Raw genomic sequence first — 15,310 nt, forward strand, 5'->3', positions numbered from 1 at the left:
CCCAAACCAATGTATTGACCCAAACCAATTTTTTTGGTGTCAATGTCCCCCAGAAGTTTCTGCCCATTCTGCTCCTCTGTTACTCTTTCATTTTACTCTTCTTTGTTTCATAGCTGTGGCTTTCCTCTGACCTTGGCCACCTCTTCTGAATTCTCCTCTCCTCTGTCTGCTTCCTGTTGCTGTGAGGGGTGCAGCAATGACAGGTGTGAGAGAGAAAGTGATCTGGGCCCATAGTAGAGTCTGTGAATGCTACTTTGCTTTTCACCCAGTTCTAATTAGGAGCTTATCCTGGACATGGCAAAAAAAAAATTAGGGCCTGAGCAAGGGATGTTTGGGAGAGAAATAAGCAGAGTGCTTCACGGAGCTACTCACTTATAGCTGCTATTCCAGCATGGAGCTCCCTTTGTCCACCATGGTATCACACCACATAGAACAACAAATTAAAGCAAACAATTCATTTGTTGCACACAGTTAACATGAATCAGTCCCAGACCAGCCTTGGGCACCTTCTTAGCTGATGATAACAGTGCCCCTTCTGACACAGGCCTACATTCAGGGTGATTCAGGGTAGGGTTACCATATTTTGTGCCTCCAAATGGAGGACACTCCCCGGGGCCCCGGCCCCACCCCCAGCCCCGCCCACGCCCACGCCCCAACTCCGCCCCCTCCCAAAGTCTCCGCCCCCTCCCCTGCTTCCCGCGAACATTTAATTCGCGGGAAGCCTGAAGCAGGTAAGGGGGGCGGGGGGAGAGGAGGCGCGGCCCAGGCTGGCCCCCCCGGCGGCTCCAGCCTGGGTCGGCTCGGGCCCTGGGGTGCCGGCCCCGACTGACCGCCCCCTGCGGGCCCGGCGCACCCCCCGGCTCCCAGCCCCACGGGCCCGGCTCCCAGCCCCGCGGGCCCGGCTCCCGGCCCCGCACTCCCCGGCTCCCCGACCCCAACTCCCGGCCCGGCGCACCCCCCGACCCCGGCTCCCGGCCCGGCGCACTCCCCGACCCCGGCTCCCGGCCCACTCCCCGACCCCGGCTCCCGGCCCGGCGCACCCCCCGGCTCACTCCCCGACCCCGGCTCCCGGCCCCGCGCCCAGCCCAGCACCATGCCCCCGGCCCCGGACAAAGAGGCCCCGGCCGAGCCTCCCGATTTTCCCGGACATGCCCGGCTTTTGGGGATTTCCCCCCGGACGGGGATTTGAGCCCCCAAAAGCCGGACATGTCCGGGAAAATCCGGACGTATGGTAACCCTAATTCAGGGTGACATCAAAAATAGGTGAAAAACACCAAAAATGGCCAAATTGAGGTAGGGGGACTTGGGAAAAAGTCATATTTCAGTCCCAAATGAACCAGATTTTGGGGGGGATTTTTCTGTTCAGCCCCCTGAACAGTTTTTTTCTATATTGTGCAGTGAATTGAAGAACTTGAAAACAATTCATTTCACATTAACTAAACTTTTTATTGACTCAGACTTAATTCTATTCTGAGCTTTTGCTCCAAACTGGCTATTTTAGGTGTTGATCACCCTGTGTGTGTGTGTGTTTGCATGTGTGTGTGTGTTTGTTGGTTTAAAATAGTCATATTTAAAACCAAAACACCATTTTGAATTGAAAAGTGGAAACAAAACATTTTGCCACTTTCTCAAAAAATAAGCTGTTATTCTCTCAGCTCTACTAGGCACCAAGTAAGCCCTGCTTGGAAGATTAAATGGGAGCTACATGGTGAATAGATCTTGCGCTGGTTCCCTGCATTAAGGTGAATATGGAGAACAAGTGCATCTTTAAATGGGGTCCTTCCCCCAAATTCTGCTGACCTGCAAGGCACAGGTCATCCATCCCTTGCTGATTCGAAAATGTCATCCCCGGTCCTTTGGCTATTATGAAGTCAACAGCCAGGGAACCATGCTCCTACTCCCCTTCTCTTGAGAGCAGAGGCATTGTACTCCCTTTGTGCAGATCATAGATTCATAGATTCCAAGGTCAGAAGGGATCATTTGATCATCTATTTCAGTGGCTCTCAAGCAGGGGTATACTTACACTTAGGGGTATGCACAGGTCTTCCAGGGGGTACTCAACTCACCTAGATCAGTGTTTCTCAACCTGGAGGTTGCAGCCCCAAAGGTGGGGACGGGACGGGATGGGTTTAGGGGAATCACAAGTTCAGGGCTATTATTAGGGGGTGGCCAGGAGGGAACTGCCCAGGGCCCACCAAGCTAAGTTACATGATTGAGCCCCATAGCCTGGGGCTCAGGCATCAGACAAGACTCACAAGTGAAATACAGGCTCAAGTGTCATACTGAAATGTAAGTACAATATTTATATTCCAATCACTTTATTTTAAAATTATATGGTAAAAATGAGCAAGTAAGCAATTGTTCAGTAACAGTGTGCTGTGACACTTTTACATTTTTATGTCTGATTTTGTAAGCAAGTAGTTTTTAAGTGAGAAAGAAACCTGGGGTACACAAGACAAATCTGACTCCTGAAAGGGGTACAGTAGTCCGGTAAGGTTGAGTACCACTGAGCTATGGTGACCCCAAGTATAACACAGCCCAGAAAAGTACCCCAAAATAATTCCTAGAGCAGATCTTTTAGAAAAAAACATCCAGTCTTGATTTTAAAATTGCCAATGATGAAGAATCCATCATGACCCTTGGTAAATCATTCCAATGGTTAATTACTGTCACTATTCAAAATTTACACTCTCTTTTCAGTCTGAATTTGCCTAGCTTCAGCTTCTAGTCATTGGTTCATGTTATACCTTTCTCTGCTAGAGTGAAGAGCCCATTGTTAAATATTTGTTGCCATGTGGAATCTGCATCATTGGAAGATTTTAAGAGCAGGTTAGACAAACACCAGTCAGGAATGGTCTAGATAATACTTGGTCCTGCCATGAGTGCAGGGGTCTGGACTAGATGACCTCTCGAGGTCCCTTATAGTTCTATGACTCTATGTAGGTGTTTATAGCCTGTGATCAAGTCACACCTTAACCTTCTCTTTGTTAAGCTAAATAAATTGATCTCCTTGAGTCTGTCTCTGTGAGAGAGGTAATCTAATCCTTTCATCATTCTCACGGCTTGTTTCTGAACCCTCTCCAATTCATCAACATGTGTCTTGAATTGTGGGCACCAAAACTGGACACAATATAGAATCATAGAATATCAGGGTTGGAAGGGACCTGAGGAGGTCATCTAGTCCAACCCCCTGCTCAAAGCAGGACCAATCCCCAACTAAATCATCTCAGCCATCCTGACCTTAAAAACCTCTAAGGAAGGAGATTCCACCACCTCCCTAGGTAACCCATTCCAGTGCTTCATCACCCTCCTAGTGAAAAAAGTTTTTCCTAATAGCCAACCTAAACCTCCCCCACTGAAACTTGAGACCATTACTCCTTTTTCTGTCATCTGGTACCACTGAGAACAGTCTAGATCCATCCTCTTTGGAACCCCCTTTCAGGTAGTTGAAAGCAGCTATCAAATCCCCCCTCGTTCTTCTCTTCTGCAGACTAAACACTCCCAATTCCTTCAGCCTCTCCTCATAAGTCATGTGCCACAGCCCCCTAATCATTTTTGTTGCCCTCTGCTGGACTCTATCCATTTTTTCCACATCCTTCTTGTAGTGTGGGGCCCAAAACTGGACACAGTATTCTAAATGAGGCCTCACCAATGTCGAATAGAGGGGAATGATCATGTCCCTCGATCTGCTGGCAATGCCCCTACTTATACAGCCCAAAATGCCGGTAGCCTTCTTGGCAAAAAGGGCACACTGTCGACTCATATCCAGCTTCTCGTCCACTATAACCCCTAGGTTCTTTTCTGCAGAACTGCTGCCTACCCATTCAGTCCCTAGTCTGTAACAGTGAATGGGATTTTTCCGTCCTAAGTGCAGGACTCTGCACTTGTCCTTGTTGAACCTCATCAGATTTCTTTTGGCCCAATCCTCTAATTTGTCTAGGCCCCTCTGTATCCTACCCCTACCCTCCAGCGTATCTACCACTCCTCCCAGTTTAGTGTCATCTACAAACTTGCTGAGGGTACAGTCCACGCCATCCTCCAGATCATTAATAAAGATATTGAACAAAATTGGCCACAGGACCGACCCCTGGGGCACTCATCTTGATACCGGCTGCCAACTAGACATGGAGCCATTGATCACTGCCTGTTGAGCCCGACGATCTAGCCAGCTTTCTATCCACCTTGCAGTCATTCATCGAGCCCATACTTCTTTAACTTGCCAGCAAAAATATGCCAACAGTAGTTGCACCATTGCCAAATACAGAGGTAAAATAACCTCTCTACTAAAACTTGAGATTCACCTGTTTATGCATTCCAGGATCAAATTAGGCCTTTTGGCCACAGAGTTGAGCTAGGCGCTCATGTTCAGCCGATTATCCACCACGACCCCCAAATCTTTATCTGAGTCACTACTTCCTAGGATAGAGCTCCCCATCCTGTAAGTTTGGCCTGTATTCTTGATTCCTAGGAGGGCAGCAGCATCAGGTTTCCCTTCCACAGGCAGATAGGTAGGGACTGCGCTTACAAAAAGTCTCAGAGTTACATCCACAAAGCGATTTAGGGGCTTAACTGGCACTTCAGGCTCCTGAATCCAAAATCTAGAGCCTCAAAACCTCCACAGAGGCACTGCCTAATCCTGTAGGTGCCTAAATTCCCCTCAGGTATCTACCTGTCTGCTGGTGAAGTACCTTAGGTGTGATCATTTGTACACCCATCTCGGCTCTGGTGGCCAGCGCCTAACTCATGCCCAAGTCCCTGCATGATCCTCAAATTTGGTTTTTCCCCACCTATCCCGCCAGAACACACCTACAGGATCAGGCCCAGAACTAAAAACAGCCTGAGGAAGAGATGTTGTGATTGGTTAGTGCACTCAGTCATAGTGTGGGACCCCCAGAATTCAAGTGCATGGTCCAATGGCTATTTAATTATTTATACACAGTAGAACAGCTTCAACAGGAGAGAGTGAGCAAGCCCTGGAGCCAGCCATCCCATAGGTTTAAGGAGATGAATTAGGTCCTCTGCTGATCCAGCTGAGGCACCAACTACTTTTGATGGGTAGAACAAACCCCTCCCCTTGGTGTCTCCCATTGAGTAGCTTAGGCAGCTCCTGCTGATTTTTGTGGATCCCTAACTCTCCCCATGCCTCCGTAGGGGCCTGGTGCCTAACTTGGGCTTATGGATTCCACTAATTGGTAAAACACCTAGGAGGGAGGCTCTGCAAAGCTGAGTCCCAGTCCCCTTTGTGGGTCTAGCCTTTGATGGCCAGCAGAAGAAAGTGCCATTCCCTCTCTGTTATCCACATAGCTTCTGCTGAACCAGGCCTTCCTTCTTTTGTAGAGCCAGGGGTCCTGTCTGGTTGGGTGGAGAGGGAGCTATTAAAAATCCACACACAGAACACTTTGTGAAGGTAATGATAAAGTTGCAGGTGTGTCACAGTGCTGTAAATGCATACCAGCGTTCCAGGACAATAGAGTTAAAAATTAACAGAAACTCTGGACAGTCAGACTTAAGGTTAGTACTTAGAGTAATATGGCCTTGATCTCAGTTGAGGCCTTAGGTGCTATTTTAGTGTATTAATAATAAACAACCATAATAAGTCTTAAATAAGGCATTGCCGCAAAGCCTGGATAACAGTACCTTAACTCTGCCCCTTTAGAGTTGCGGCTATATGATGTTTTCAGAGAGAACCTGGGAATATGTTGCAGTGTTTTATTCCCTGTAGCTGTACTCAGGTGAGTCTACTTTTTCATCTGGCATAAAACAAGGTGTTTTACTGACATGCCACCTTCAGTTCAAAGGCCGGCTCCTCGTGTCAGCCTTTGAACTGTGGGCCTGTGGGTCAGCCATCGGCAGACACGCAGCAGAACTATATCCCTGCATCAGAGACCTGGATATCCTTGAGCTTCAGAGATATGCCTCCCCTCAGTTCTGAAGAGCTTCGCTTCACTCTTTCATCCCATCTCTCTGCTTCTACGCTTCCGTTATAGGAGCTCACATGAATTAATTCTGAGGCTCTAAAGAGCAGCCATTTGACTGAGACATTTGCAGGGAGCCTGGCCACTGGTGGCATGCAGCCCAAAATAACGTCTTCTCCGACAGCTCCAGTAACACGATAAGGAGGGGGAATGCTTGGTACTTGAGCTGCATGAAAAACACACAATCCTCTCTTCACAGAGCTCCATACGGAATACTTGTGTGGATGCACATCAGAGCGCTCTCCACTCCCTGACCTAGGGAGCTTCCCCAGGCTTTAATTCAGACTTGTCAATTACCATCTCACATACCTAATCTCAATGTAGCACATGCTGCCCAGAGAGACCTTTTCCTGAGAAAGTGTCCATGGCTTATAGAGCTGTGAGCCATGTCACTATGAGTTCTAGCCTGAGCTCTTGCAGTAACCACTGCTAGTGAACCTGCACAGTTCATAACCCTTGTTATTAACCAAGGTCCAGCCCAGTGGAGGCAGCAAACTCTAGCTCATTTGACAGGTAAGGTAATTTATTCAAAGTTATGTATGGCTGATGGAAACAGAGCCCCAGGCTTTAACCAGGGAAAACTAAGGCTCAACCCCTATGCTACACGGCCTTTCAGAAAGGACATGGCAAGTTATGTGCTTGGGTGGGCTGGCTCTAGCCATGTAAGAGCACTGTCCCCCTAGACCACCAACCTCAGAGACTTCCCTATGAAGCACCTTCTGCTGGCTGTGCATCAGTCCAGGAGCATGGGTCAGGTTTCCTAGCATTCAGACACACACACACATCCAGCCACAGCTCCAGCTGGCAATGCCAACGTGTCCCTCATCAGCTGCCCAGGGCAGTGGGTGCCGCCAAAGGTTCTCTGCTTGCTGTCCCCTTTTGGTTCCCTCTAACCCCAGCCCTTTGCTTTGTCCCTTTGTGATGGTCTCTGTGTCACTTTAGTTCCTCCCTTGCCCTGAGGGGAAGCCCTCCTTCATAGGGTCAGACAGACCAACGCCTTTCCCTGATAATACCTCTGCTTAATTCCCAGTAAAAGTCACAACTCTTTTTTTAAGCAGAAGTTATGTATATATGCAGATTATCCACAAATAGGAAGATTATTCCATACAATAATTTGAATAAAGTTCCAAACATGGAGCTGCACAAAATTTGGCAGCTCCATTCATTGATCATGGTGGCAGTTGGTGGATTGCTTGGAGGTCTTCAATCAGCCTCTGTTAAGGGGTACATGGAGGGATATCACTGAGAAGAAAGATGGTCCAGAGGTCACCGTGATAGCTCTGGGCTCACAACAGCTAGATTCCAGGCCTTGCTTTACTACTGACTCCCACTGTGACTTTGGATACACCACCTAAGCTCTTTGTGCCTCAGATTGCCACTGATAAAATGTGAATAATAATCCATCCCTACCTCACAGGGTATGGGGAGGATAAATGCCTTTCCCCAATACTACCACTGCCTGATTCCCAGTGAAAATCATGACTCTCTTTCTTTTTTTAAGCAGAAGTTTATTTTTTCCTCAGAAAATGCCAGTTCATCAAAACTGGGCTCATAACAGCTAGTTTCAAGACCTTGCTTTACCACTGACTGCCATTATGACTTTTTATAAACCACCTAAACTCTTTGTGCCTAAGATTTCCACAGATAAAATGGGAATAATAATTTATCCCTACCTCACAAAGTATGGGGAGGATAAATGCATTAATAGGTGGGTGGTGCTCAGATACTATGGTGATGGGGCTAGATTGTTTGACAAAACATGTTTTTTCCCCTCAGAAAATGCCAGTTCATCAAAGCTAAAACTTTTTGCATTAAAGGGTCAAGTCTTGACAAATTTTTCTAATAAAAATTTTTCTGGAGAATAAAAAAAGTTTTGAAATTGTCAATGTTTCATTTTGACATTGCTAAATGAAAATTCCAGTGTTGCTGTCCACTTTTTAGTCTGAAATTTAGCTAATTAGATAAACCCTTTTGATTGATCCTCACATTGGTTTTTTGTTTGTTTCTTTGTTTTTGTTTAATTTTTAGTTCACAAAGTTTTTCAAAATTTTGCCTGTTTCAAGATTCACAACAGCAAATTTTTTATTGGGATAGAAAACATTATTTCCTGCCCTGTTCCATAGATAGCTACCCTAGACAGAGAGTGAGTATCCAACATCTCAAAGATGGATCCCTGAGGCTGGTGAAAGAGTGAGGCTAGAAGAGGCCAGGGGGTAGAAGAGCTAGCTAAGGGCTTGTCTACATTTGAAATGCAACAGTGGCACAGCTGCTGTATCACTTCAGTGTAGATACTATCTATGCCAATGGAAGGCACAGATAATCCACCTCCTTGAGAGGCAGTAGCTAGGTCAATGCATAAATTGAGTTCTTGAGCACCCCCACTCTGAAGAGGTAACATTTTTTTTTCTCTGCTTCCCAAGTTGTGTTGGATGCATTTCACATAACTACATAACTGAATAGACAGACCTGCTACTTGTATGACCTGGACACCCTGCTCCCAGTTCCTCCTCATTATAATTCCATCAGAATCAGTGGCGTACCCCAGGGGCAGGTCTGGCACCTTTCTCTCTCTCTCCTCAAGCCTCACATTGCAGGGCAGTAACAGACTCGGCATTACTGCACTGAACGAAAAGAAGGCACTGACCTGTCAGTTTTCATTTGAAACTCAACACATTTTTTCCATTTTATTCATCAGCGAGAAAAACTAATAAAATAAAATAAAAAAGTAGTTTTGAATCTACCAAAATATTGTGAGTTGACCCAAAACATTTTTTTTGCAGTTTTTCAATTTTCACACACAACTTTCAGTTTTCAGACACACACATGCACACATGCACCCTTTTAAAAAAAAATCTTGTGAGATGTAAAATTGAAATGCTGTTTCAAATTGAAAATTTGAAAAGAAGAGTTTAAAAACACAGTGTTCAGAATGAAATGTTTCAACACTGTTGAAAAGAAAAATTCCCAAGCAAAGCTATTTGCTGAATGTGGGTCAGTGAATAGTTTCTGGAAAACGCTTATTTTTTTTGGCAAAAGAATCAATTCACCAACAAATTTGTGCCCAGCTGTAGTGGGAATATCGATACACAGGGTCTCTGTTCAGAACAGCCCTCTGTAGAGACCCTGTGTCGTTCCATATGGGACCTACACTGCACTTGCTGCCCTTAGGAGCCTTCTCAAGGCTCACAGGGGTTTCTGAGGCAAGATGGAGCAAGAGGACTGGGACTGTGGAGCTCTTTAAGGCTTCTTGGAGAGGAGGTCAGGGCTATGAGTGATAAAGACCCCTTTGCATGAGGCCAGTGCCTGCAAGGGCCTGAGAAGTGTTGAGATATTGAAAACTGTTAAAATTACAAGCTATCACTTTAAATATGAGGGGTTGTCTGGTTCTGCTTGCAGGCTAGGGAGCCCTGTAATTAGCATGTGATCTGGGTTTAGCTGAAGTTAGTCTGCAGATAGCCAGTGTAGAGAAAGGTGAGGTGAACTGTGCCTGTCTGCCTTGAGGGAGCAGCCTGTTTTGTCTCTCTCTCTTTTAGGTTCTTTTGTATGGGTTTTGGATTCCAAGAAATGAAGCAATGCCATTTTGCAACCTTCCAGCAAGAGTATAGTTTGCTTTTATCTAGCTTCTCTTTGTGTATGCCATGAATATAAAGAGGAGACTCTTAACTACAAAGACCCCTGCAGGTGGCTCTGGGAACAAAAGCTAGATATGGTCTTCAACTACCTGAAGGGGGGGGGTTCCAAAGAGGATGGAGCTCGGCTCTTCTCAGTGGCGGCAGATGATAGAACAAGAAGCAATGGCCTCAAGTTTCAGTGGGGGAGGACTAGGTTGGATATTAGGAAACACTCTTTCACTAGGAAGGTGGTGAAGCACTGGAATGGGTGATATAGGGAGATGGTGGAATCTCCATCCTTAGAGGTTTTTAAGGCCCATCTTGACAAAGCCTTGAATGGGATGATTTAGTTTTTGTTGGTCCTGCACTGAGCAGGGGATTGGACTAGATGACCTCCTGCGGTCTCTTCCAGCCCTAATATTCCATGATTCTATGACATATGTATGAAATAAATAAGAAAAAATATTTAGATTTGATACAAATCAGAATGTGAAATATACATAGTATTAGGGATGGAGCTGCCGTTGCATACTAAGGTTCTATTGTGTCTTCTTTTGCCTATTGGCAAATAGAAAAAAAAATAAAATGTTGTAAATAGAAGGCATAAATATTGTTGTAAACAAACAGGAAGGTTTGTTCCATTGGTCTAAAATATGGTATGTAAATAGACCTGACGTGACATTACCATGTAGGTATGTCAGAAACTCAAGTTTCTAGAGAAAAACTCAGAAAATGAATATTGCTATAATGTAATTAGAGAACAATTATTAATACCCAACAGTAAATTTGGCTATGTATCCAAACTTCATAGGAACACCAGATTGTTTAATAAGGCATTATCATCATACATACAGAAACTGTCATAATTGCCAACAAAACTAGGCATACTATAAACCAGTAAAATATAACGTAGACAGTTACTAATATATACTTGGAAGTGGTAGCGTAGCTCAAGTTTTTCCTTCTTCCCTTCCTCTTTCACTGTTCATTTGTAGAGAAAATATTTCCTATAATTTCCTTTTCAATTCCCCCCAAATTTCCAGTCATATTGGGTCTCAGAAAAAAAAAATATGGAAAAAGAACGCTTTCTTCCCAGAAGTTTCAGGACTTTTTCCAGACATTGACATATCTAGGAGGCATTAGAAAATTTAGCATTTATTTGTCATAAACCAAGAAGCTGATTCACTAACCTGTCACATCCAGTTCAACAACTATCTCATCATACTAGCTCCCAGAATCCAGGCTGCAGACATACTGTGCTTTGTCAGAGACCTGGACATGCTTGAGTTTCAGCAAGAAGTTCCCCCGAGTCATTTCAGTGACTGACAGCTCCGTTCGGCCCTGATGTCTCTCCCCTTGGGTTTCTGTCTGGATTCCTTCATTATAGGAGACCTCACGGATTAATACTGATGGTGTAAACAGCTTCCACTGCACTTTGAAGCTTCCAGTTAACTTAGTGACTGAGAGCTGGCATGGAAGGATAACATCTGCTCCAACGACTCCAATAACAGGGTTGCTAGGAAGGATTCTATAGGGAGCTGTCAGGAGAGAGCAATACACATGTTCTTGGCGTCAGATAGTAGCTTATAAAATGCCCCTAGGGGTACACTTCCCACTCTGCACTGTAGAGAATTCTGTATGAAGGTAGAAATACATAAACATGTGGAGAAAAACAACCTATGTTAAAAGAATGCTCAGGGTACAAAGTCAAGCATGCAAAAGTTAGGAAATACAAGAATTGCCTGTAAGCGTATATTTGGATAAGACTGGAAATACTCATGAATCTTGTGGGTGATGTGTCTGATCTCTTGGGACTGGCAGAACTTTATATATGGGGAACAAGATTGAAAGTAATTCTCATCATATTTGATGTGGCTCTCTAGGAGGAAGCTCAGGAGAGCTGTGCTTTAGTTTCTTGATAACCAGTAAGGTGTTGTAGAAGCTTGGTGAATCTAATTATTAGAATAAACCACCAGTTTTGGGAATTGTCTACCCCATAATTTTCAGTTTGCCCTGATTGAGCATGGCTGCTCCAGGCACCACAGTCACATAGACCAGAAGGAACTATCATGATGACTTAGTCTGACGTCCTGCACATCACAGGCCAGAGAACTTCATCAACCCACTCCTGAAATACACCCCTAATCTCTGGCTGAGTTACTGAAGTCCTCAGATCATAGTTTAAAGACTTCAAGTTACAGAGAAGGCACCCTTTACACTAGTTTAAACCTGCAAGTGACCCATGCCCCAGGCTGCAAAGGAAGGTGAAAACTCTCCTAGGGTCTCTGCCAATCAGACCCGGGGAAAAATTCCTTCCCAACCCCAAATATGGCAATCAATTAGACCCTGAACATGTGGGCAAGACCCACCAGGCAGATATCTAGGAAAGAATTATCTGCAGTAACTCAGAGCCCACACTATCTAGTGTTCCATCACCGCCGTTGGAGATATTTGCTGCTAGCAGTCACAGATTGGCTACATGCCATTATAGGCAGTCTCATCACACCATCCCCTCCATAAACTTATCAAGCTCAGTTTTTCAGATATCGTTATGTACACACGTGTTAATAATTACAGCATTCTAATAATGTGTTGTAAATAGGTTGTATATTAAAGGACTGGCAAAGGAAACAGAAAAGGAAACTAGTATTGGAACATGCCAACTCATTCCATCAAGTATAATAAGCAACACCCTCAAAAATATCATATTTCCAAAAGTTTTGACTGGAACAATTCAATACCAATTACCTAAATTAAAAAGGTTTCAGATATATCTCCTCAATATATTTTCCACTCTATATGAATCCGAAGAAGTGGGCAGTAGCCCACGAAAGCTTATGCGCTAATAAATTTGTTAGTCTCTAAGGTGCCACAAGTACTCCTGTTCTTTTTGCTAAATTAAAAAGAGCACCTAAAAATGCACATGCAAAGATAGCAAAAGGGCAAAGGTTATTTTTAATGGATTGTATTGTGTTGGAGGACATAAATGAGAGGAAGTTAATGAGTACAAAAATACATGAAACATTATGGTATATGTGCGTTTATTGGGAAAAATAGAAAGAAGGTGACATGAAGACATGAAATGAAAATAATGGAGATAGCAAAAAATATGTACCTAGAAGCTTGGGAATGTGTATTGTACGGGTTACGCTGATTGGAGGGAAGCTAATGAAAATGTAATGTGAAAAGGTATAAGAAACCAAGGTAACAATGGCTGAAGTCCAAGAAATACCAGATGGAAAACTGAAGGAACCAGGCCAGAGACTGAGAAGACCATTATGAAGTGCAGGCAAGTTTCCCAGTACCATAAGAGCTTGGTAATATGGGGCCCTACCACTTGTCTGTTTATTGTCTGCCATAAATATATATTCAGCAACTACAAGTGACAATAATCCTGTCTGGAAAATTATCAATAAAGGCAAAATTGATTAAGCCTATATTGGGTGCACTTGTAACTCCGTTTCAACACCAGCTCCTGGTGCTGTTGATTCCCACATGCTTTCTGCTCATCAGGACAATAAAGTTACACCTAATGGTTGCTTTTTTCAGAGTCTGATTCAAGCAAAAATGTTTTCAAGTTGCAATGATTATGTATTTGCATAATTAAGGAACATTTTCCTTCATCCCTTCCAACATCAATTCCCCATTTGTAAAAAGAATAAGCATTATTTATGAGGCGTGATTCTCCCCTCACTGACACCCATGTAAATCAGGAATAACTCCACTGAAGACAGTAGGGTAATACCGAAATAAAATAAGACAAAAACAGGAGAAGACTCAGACTGATCTTTCTCTCTGATTTCTGTTCGTACTTTTCACAACCAGGAGAGGATTCATCTTCCACAGTTGTTGAACGTTTCCCCACAGCCAATGAACAGCTCTGTGTAAGCTCAAAAGCTCATCTCTCTCACCAACTGAAGATGGTCCAGTAAAAGATATTACCTCACTCACCTCGTCTCTCTAATATCTGGCAACCTACATGGCTACAATTCCATTGCCTACAACAATTAAACAATAGACAATGAAATTGTCTTAAAAATACAGGACAGATTATGGACACATTTATTGTGCCAACCCTCCAAGCATGGAGTGATTGCATGATTTAGTATATTGGTTAAATATAAAAATCCCAGATGGGTGAATAAAGCCATTCAATTATCAGTATTAAGTTATTTCAAAACACTCCTTTGATGAGAAACAACCACCCTTCTTCACAATGCTTAGACTCTCCAGCTGAGAGAAAAGTCTTAAATTCCGTGCAATGGAGACACAACACACTTGAAAGCAAAATCTCTATTACCTACCAATGGCTGTAATTCTCCATAATGCAGATTTAGTCCAGGAAAGATCCATTTTTCATTTCCAAATTAAGACAGACAGATGGGATCGTTGCTGCAAATAGGATGAATTTATTTTCTTACCTAGACAACAGGATCCAGTGATACACCCATCACACCCTCTGTACGGCATGTGGCTCTGCGGAACCTTTGAGGGAGATCAGTTATAGCAGGCTGGCGAATTTACTATCATATTCTTATATGCATATAGCTATCTATTATCCAGACATCAGCACATTTGAAAACATTTTTTTCTGAAGGAGATCCAGATAGACTTGATGTCATCTGAATCAATGACATGCTAGGGTGTGTTAAAATTGGGATCTGCTTCTACACACAAACATAATTCCAAATATTGATGATAAATTCTAGTGATAATAACAACAGTATAATGCAGGCATCTTAACTGTTCTTTATTTAAGACTGTCATGGTGGTTCTTTATTTAATCCCTTGTTTGTTTCTTTGTTTTTGCCTTTCTCTGCAGGATGGGTTGACTGCTGACATCATTTGGGCAACTCACCTCATCAATTCCCTGCCATTGTAGGGGGTTTAGGCATTGTTCGCCCCTCAATCTCTCCTTGTCTCGCCGGAGACACACAATAATTTAGTCTCCTGAGGACTGAAATGCAGGGGTCCCCTGTATCTAGTGTATTGTGCCTAAAATTACAGCCCACAAACTGTGTGTAAAGACTGGATATTTTGAGGCTTTTCAAGAAGATATATAAATTCAATTAAGTGGAACTTAATTAAACATGAACCATTGGAGATTTGGTGTATTTATTTGTAGATGATAATGTTTATGGAGCCTTTCTAGGCAGAGAGCCACAGTCCCCAAAGTGCCAAACTGTAAAATTTTGGCTAGGATTCAGTTGATTACAGTAATTGGTAAGGAAGTTACTAACAATTGCTATATCTCAACAATCTGATTATACCCAGCTACATCAATAGCACAGGTCATGCTGTAAGTCTGTTGTTGTATACTTGCAGCCAGTGAAGAGTGACTGTGCTGGAGGGCATGCAGGGGAAAAAAAAAAACTACATTCCTCATTGTGAAAAAAAAACCTTTTGAATTTTTTGGTTGCAAATCAGGAAGAGATATTCATCAAAGCAGGGGGGACGGAACAGAAGTGTCACACCTTATCTAGCAGGCTGAAGAGGTCTCTGTGTGACTTTCTCAGATTCTTCTGTTGGAACTGTTCCACTGTGTATAAATAATTAATTATCGAGCAGGGACTGAAAAAGGCTGACTGTATCGCCTAGTGGTTAGGGCACTCACCTGGGAGCTTGGGAGACCTGGGTTCAAATCCTTGCTCCAATGACTGTTTAATCATTTATACAAAGTGGAAGAGCTCCATTGGGAGAGACGGAGAAAAATGGACCTCAGAA

The 15,310-nt window shown here is 43.7% G+C and overlaps 1 protein-coding gene across 2 annotated transcripts in view; it reads right to left on the bottom strand.

Moving 5' to 3' along the window:
- The window catches only part of LOC117870339 (butyrophilin-like protein 2), a 61,865-nt gene extending 47,787 nt beyond the window's left edge, over positions 1 to 14,078 (bottom strand). For both annotated transcript variants that reach the window (XM_034757476.1, XM_034757474.1), the window contains exon 1: positions 14,008 to 14,078. The gene's annotated coding sequence lies outside the window, so the exon portion shown is untranslated. The remainder of the gene's footprint in view (positions 1 to 14,007) is intronic.
- Between the last annotated feature and the right edge of the window lie 1,232 nt (positions 14,079 to 15,310).

This window comes from Trachemys scripta, unplaced genomic scaffold (genome assembly GCF_013100865.1).
Source record: "Trachemys scripta elegans isolate TJP31775 unplaced genomic scaffold, CAS_Tse_1.0 scaffold_26, whole genome shotgun sequence".
In the NCBI taxonomy this organism is placed as follows: Eukaryota; Metazoa; Chordata; order Testudines; family Emydidae; genus Trachemys; species Trachemys scripta.